Genomic DNA, 6,000 nt, shown 5'->3' with positions numbered 1-6,000 from the left:
TTCATATGTCTTTATGTACATATTCTTTATCCCCTTACACTTGTGTCTATAAGGTAGTAGTTTTGGAATTGTTAGCTAGATTACTTGTTGGTTATTACTGCATTGTAGGAACTAGAAGCACAAGCATTTCGTTACACTCGCATTAACATCTGCTAACCATGTGTATGTGACAAATAAAATTTGATTTGATTTGATTTCAACCATTAGTCAAATTTACCCCAGAATTGGAACATAAACTGAATACATGAAGTAATGATATTAACCCTTTAAACTTGTGGGAATTGCCATACGGTATAAAGATAACTTTATCACATTACTCAACAATATGAAAGCAGATCTAATTAAATGGAACAATCTTCCCATAAATCTTACAGGTACAATAAACCTCTTCAGAATAGCATGGTTCCTAAAATACCAATTACCCCACCGAAGATGTTCTAAAAAACGGTATACTTGGCCATAACAGAGTTTATGGGCAAATAAAAGTCAGAATAAAAATGACATTTTTAAATCTTCCTAAGTCTGAGGGTGGTTTTAACCTTCCAGAATTGGAATTGTATGAACTCGCCACCCAAGGATTTTACTTGTGACAGTTAAATGCAATAAAGAGGAAACAAAGGGTACATATCGAATTTGCGCATGCTCATTCCCAGAATCTTTTCAGGTGTCTATTTTCAGAGGATATATCTAAAATGTCATGCCCTGATCTGTTTCACCTGTCTTAGTGATTGTCTCCACCCACCTCCAAGTGTCACCTGTTTTCCCCATTATTCCCAGGGTATTTATTCCTGTGTTCTCTGTTTGTCTGTTGCACGTTCGTCTTGTCAAGTCAACCAGCATGTTTTTCCGTGCTCCTGCTTTTTCCTTGTCTCGGTTTTTCTAGTTCTCCTGGTTTTGACCTTCTGCCTGCCCTGACTCTGAGCCCACCTGCCTGACCATTCAGCCTGCCCTGACCTTGAGCCTGCCTGCCTCCCTGTACCGTTTGGAACTCTGACCTGGTTAATGAACCTTTGCCTGTTCTCGACCAGCCTCTTGCCTGCCCCTTGTTGTTTAATAAATATCAGAGACTCTAACAATCTGCCTCCCATGTCTGCATCTGGGTCTCGCCCTTTGTCGTTATGTAAAAACATTAACAACATCATAGTTAAGAACACTATAACAATATAGAAGAAAATGAAACATATTCTACAAGAACCAATATCATTCCTTAAAAACACAAACTGATTAACCAATCCTTGGATAGCTTCTCAGAATCCTCCTATAAATTGGTCCACATGGAAAACTAAAGGCATAGAAACTGTATATGACTTGTTAGTACGAAATACATTTATTTCCATGACAGAATTAAAAATCTATTTTGGACTGACCAGTGTAGATATTTTCAAATACATGCAACTTAATGTTGATTTGAAATCTTTTGGGCATGATTGCAATCTTGAGGGAATCCTATTTGAGCCAGAAAAGGATATTCATATGATAGGTAAGATACACAACAATGTTGTGAAATAGCACAGTTACAAATAGAAATCAAACTGGATGGACATCAGAAATAGAGGAAGGACTAAAAACAAACTAAATATAACTATTGTAATATAGATTGTGTCTGTAAAATGTGTATAATATGTATAAACTGAAGGTAGAAGCCTATAAGTGTTATTGTTTATTAGTTTACTCCAATTGGGGGAGGTGTGGTAGGATTAGCAGTGAATAATAAAGGTATATTCTAAAAAATGTATTATATGTATTTACAGTTGTGTCACGCCCTGGCCTTAGTTATCTTTGTTTTCTTTATTATTTTTGGTTAGGCCAGGGTATGACATGGGTGATTTATTGTGTTCGTCTTGTCTAGGGGTTTATTAGATTAATGGGGTTGTGACCCACTGGAATTGTGATACAGTGAATTATAAGTGAAATAATCTGTCTCTAAACAATTGTTGGAAAAATGACTTGTGTCATGCACAAAGTAGATGTCCTAAGTGACTTGCCAAAACTATAGTTGTTAACAATAAATTTGTGGAGTAGTTGAAAAACGAGTTAATGACTCTAACCTAAGTGTATGTAAACTTCCAACTTCAACTGTATGTGTATATGTATGAATGTTTATGTATATGGGTATGTGTATGTATGTATGTAAATGGATATATATTTACCCCAAAAATATATGGGGGATTGGAAAGGATGCAGACAATAACATTGATGGAAGCAAAAATCTATCCACAATATTAAAGCTGATCCATCACTTAAAAAAATATTATAATAATAAATAAATAATAATAATTAAAAATAGTCTCTCTGCAAGGTTTTGTATATCTGCATATAATTTTAGAAAGAAAGGGTCCAGATTGTTTAGCCCGGCTGATTTGTAGGGGTCCAGATTTTGCAGCTCTTTCAGAACATCAGCTGACTGGATTTGGGAGAAGGAGAAATGGGGAAGGCTTGGGCGAGTTGCTGTGGGGGGTGCAGTGCTGTTGACCGGGGTAGGAGTAGCCAGGTGGAAAGCATGGCCAGCCGTAGAAAAATGCTTATTGAAATTCTCAATTATGGTGGATTTATCAGTGGTGACAGTGTTTCCTATCTTCAGTGCAGTGGGCAGCTGGGAGGAGATGTTCTTATTCTCCATGGACTTTACAGTGTCCCAGAACTTTTTTGGGTTAGGGTTGCAGGATGCAAATTTCTGCTTGAAAAAGCTAGCCTTGGCTTTTCTTGGTTTTTCTTGGCTTTTCCTTGCTGCTGTGCAAGGACTCGTGCCTGACAAGGTCCCTTGCCATCATTGGGGATTTCACCCGAGCGTCGGGAGCGGATCTGAACCATGCAAAGTTTTTCGGAAGATGGCGCGGTAGGACGGATGTGCCCGGGGGGTTATCTCTCTGTGAGGGGGCCCTGAGGATTCTCGGGGTCCATTTTGAGACCTCCGGCTCAGCGATGCTGAACTGGAACATGGGTATCGCAGTGGTACGGAGAAAGCCAGCGATGTGGAGGGCTAGGTCTTTGTCTTTTATGGGCAATGTCCTGTTCCTAAAGGTGGATGTGTTGCCGTCTCTTTTGTATTTGGCGTACATCTACCCATTGCCGGCTTGTCTGAGGAGGACTCTAGTGAGGCTTGTGTTTCAGTTCATGTGTGTCGCCAGGGCACGCATGCTCTGTCCCATCGGGGAGGGAGGTAGGGGGGTACCACATCCCCCTCAAGCTGGACGCAATTTTTGTTTCTTTCTTGTTAATGGAGCTTGCTCATCCATTGATACACCCGTCCACGGGTCCTCGGGCGGAACAGCTGCCATGGCACTTTGTCCATGCGGCCAAGTGGCTGCGTGTGCACCCCGAGGTTGAAGTTGCCCGAGTAGGTTTAGATCACAGGCACCTGTATGAGGAGGTCAGACAGGCAGGGAGTCAGTGCAGACAGTGGTCTGGGAGGGAGTGCAGGCGCGGGGCCTGGACAAAAGGCTCAAGGACCTGAATTTGTTGAGCCTCCACAAGTGCTTGCCGGTACGTTGTAAGTTTGGCCGTGTACCGGCATAGTTTGGCGCAATCCCCCACCTGTCCAAGATCCTCTTGTGGCAGGGAGGAGACTGTGCGCCATGCCTTTTGGGACTGTGCCTTTGCCGGAGTAGTATGGGCTAGGGCACGGGTGTTGTTAGGTTTGGTAAGAGGGGATTTTGTATTGACGTGGGCCAGGTTAGAGAGAGGTGTAGGGAGAGCGAGAGGGACGGATAGGGACAGGTTTCTGCTCTGGCTTCTCATGAGTCTCTTTAAACGGGGGCTGTGGGAAGCCAGGCAGAACATGGTGAAGACAGGGAGAGATTGGGGGGTGGAAGGGATAGTGAGGAGGGTGGAAGGAGACTTGAGGGGGAGGATGAAGAGGGAGAAGAGGAAGTTGGGGCAGCATGCTGCCCGGGAGAGGTGGAAGGGGGGTTTAGGGCTGGGTTTCATTTAGATTTGTAAGGTGATAGATTAGGGACGGGGAGATAGGGAAAGGTAGTTTGTAGGATAACTGGGAGGGAAGATGCTCCCCTGAGGTTTTGTTTTGGGGTTTTTGTTTAGTTAAATTAAAATATCATTATTGGAGTATGAATGAAAATTATGAGTTGTAAAGAATGAATGGTATTGAATGTAATAAATTATTTAAAAAAATATAAAAAATCTTGGTGGTTTTTGGTTGTTTGCTTTGGCATCTTTCAACATCCTGCATTATCACATTCATGCATGCAAAACACTCACTTACATTACTGATTACACACACCATTGTATATTGTACTTAGTTTACTTTATTTAATAAATATATGGTTTGTTACTCCTTATCTCCACGTTGTCTCCCTTTTGTTATGAGCTTTGAGGAGGTTTGTGACAAGTGGGCGCTCGTCCGGGATCTTTGAACGTATTAGTTTGGGAGAACGTGGAGGTAATGTTAAATTCTGTACATGTTTGGTTTGCATATTTTGTTTGTTTGAGTTTTGATTGGCCCAGTATTGGTTGCCTTTGTGGTTTGGTTTGTGTGCTGCGTTGGAGAGAGTATAATGGTTAGTTTCCAGGCCCTGCCCAGCCTGGAAACGCTTGTTCTACTTTCTGTTGGGACATTGGTCTGAGGATGTGAGTAAATCAGCTGTGTACCTCATGGGAGATTTGGGTAGGGTAGTGGAACTTGCTACCCGGAGCTATAGCCTTTTTCCCCTGATAGGCTTAGCAATGTGTTGAATTTTTGGAATATGTTGGGCATGGATAAATGTTTTATTTTTGTGTGGTGTCTGTGGACTGAACAGTTGTCTCGGGGGCAAATCAGTGGCTTGGTGGAATTTGCCAGCAAGCTGGGGAGTTTTATTTCCTTGCCAGCGGGCTACAGTGCGTAAATACCCACCACAAATCCGCACTAAGACTAGTGAGTTATTGTAGATTTTGGGGAAGCTCTGTATCATCTCTCTTCTGTGGTGCTCAGGGTGATTGTCATTTCTCTGGTTGTGGTTTGATGTGCTCAGCAGAGGGGTTGAGCAAGATTATTTACTTATGACTATGGTGTCTTATGTAGATGAGTTCATTCACTTTCCATCAGAGGAACTGTTAGACTTATGTACTAAAGAACAGCTGTTGAAGATCGCTGAACACTACAAGGTTGAATGATTGAAATTAATGAAATTCTGTTACGTTGGGAAGTGAGTATGAATCGTTGGGAGTTGTTGTAAAAATTAAGAAGGACCCTGATGTTCTTTTCGTTGGCGTTTGTAGCTGATCTCTTGTGCCCTGTTCCTGAATGTTGATGTGACTGGTGTCATGTTCTATCTTTCCTGTCTGTTCCCTCCTAGTCTTGTGTTCTTCTTTCCTCTTAAACGTTGCTTCCTGTGCGCAAAGGTTGCTGAGGTCTGGGGAGGAGGAGGTTGGCTGGGGCAAGTGGAAGTGTGAACATGTACCTCGTCAATTTGGGACGCAGGGGCTGTGTCAATTTGGGACGCAGGGGCTGTGTCAATTTGGGACGCAGGGGCCGTTATGTTGTTCCGGGGTCCTTGTTGGTCCCCGGTTTTATGGGGGGGGGATGTGACAGCCCTCCCACTCTGTCTGCCGTATTCTCTTTGTTCTTGTTTCCTTATTAGGATGCCGGTGGGCGGAGTTGGGAGGGTCGTCAGCTGCATTGGAAACACCTGGACCCGGTGTCCCAGGATAAATACACCACTTCCCCATTCATGGAGGAGACTATCTCCATGCAGACACCATTATAGATTTAGTTGTGTATCTTGGTGGTTTTTGGTTGTTTGCTTTGGCACCTTTCAACACCCTGCATTATCACATTCATGCATGCAAAACACTCATTTACATTACTGATCACTGATTACACACACCATTGTATATTGTACTTAGTTTACTTTATTTAATAAATATATTTTTTGTTACTCCTTATCTCCACGTTGTCTCCCTTTTGTTACGGGCTTTATGCGGGTTCGTGACAGTGAGCATAGAAGTTATTTAGCTCATCTGGTAGGCTCGTGTCACTGGGCAGCTCTCGGCTGTGCTTCCCTT

Source organism: Oncorhynchus tshawytscha, linkage group LG32, assembly GCF_018296145.1.
Source record: "Oncorhynchus tshawytscha isolate Ot180627B linkage group LG32, Otsh_v2.0, whole genome shotgun sequence".
Taxonomy (NCBI): domain Eukaryota; kingdom Metazoa; phylum Chordata; class Actinopteri; order Salmoniformes; family Salmonidae; genus Oncorhynchus; species Oncorhynchus tshawytscha.
This window is presented reverse-complemented; position numbering follows the sequence as displayed.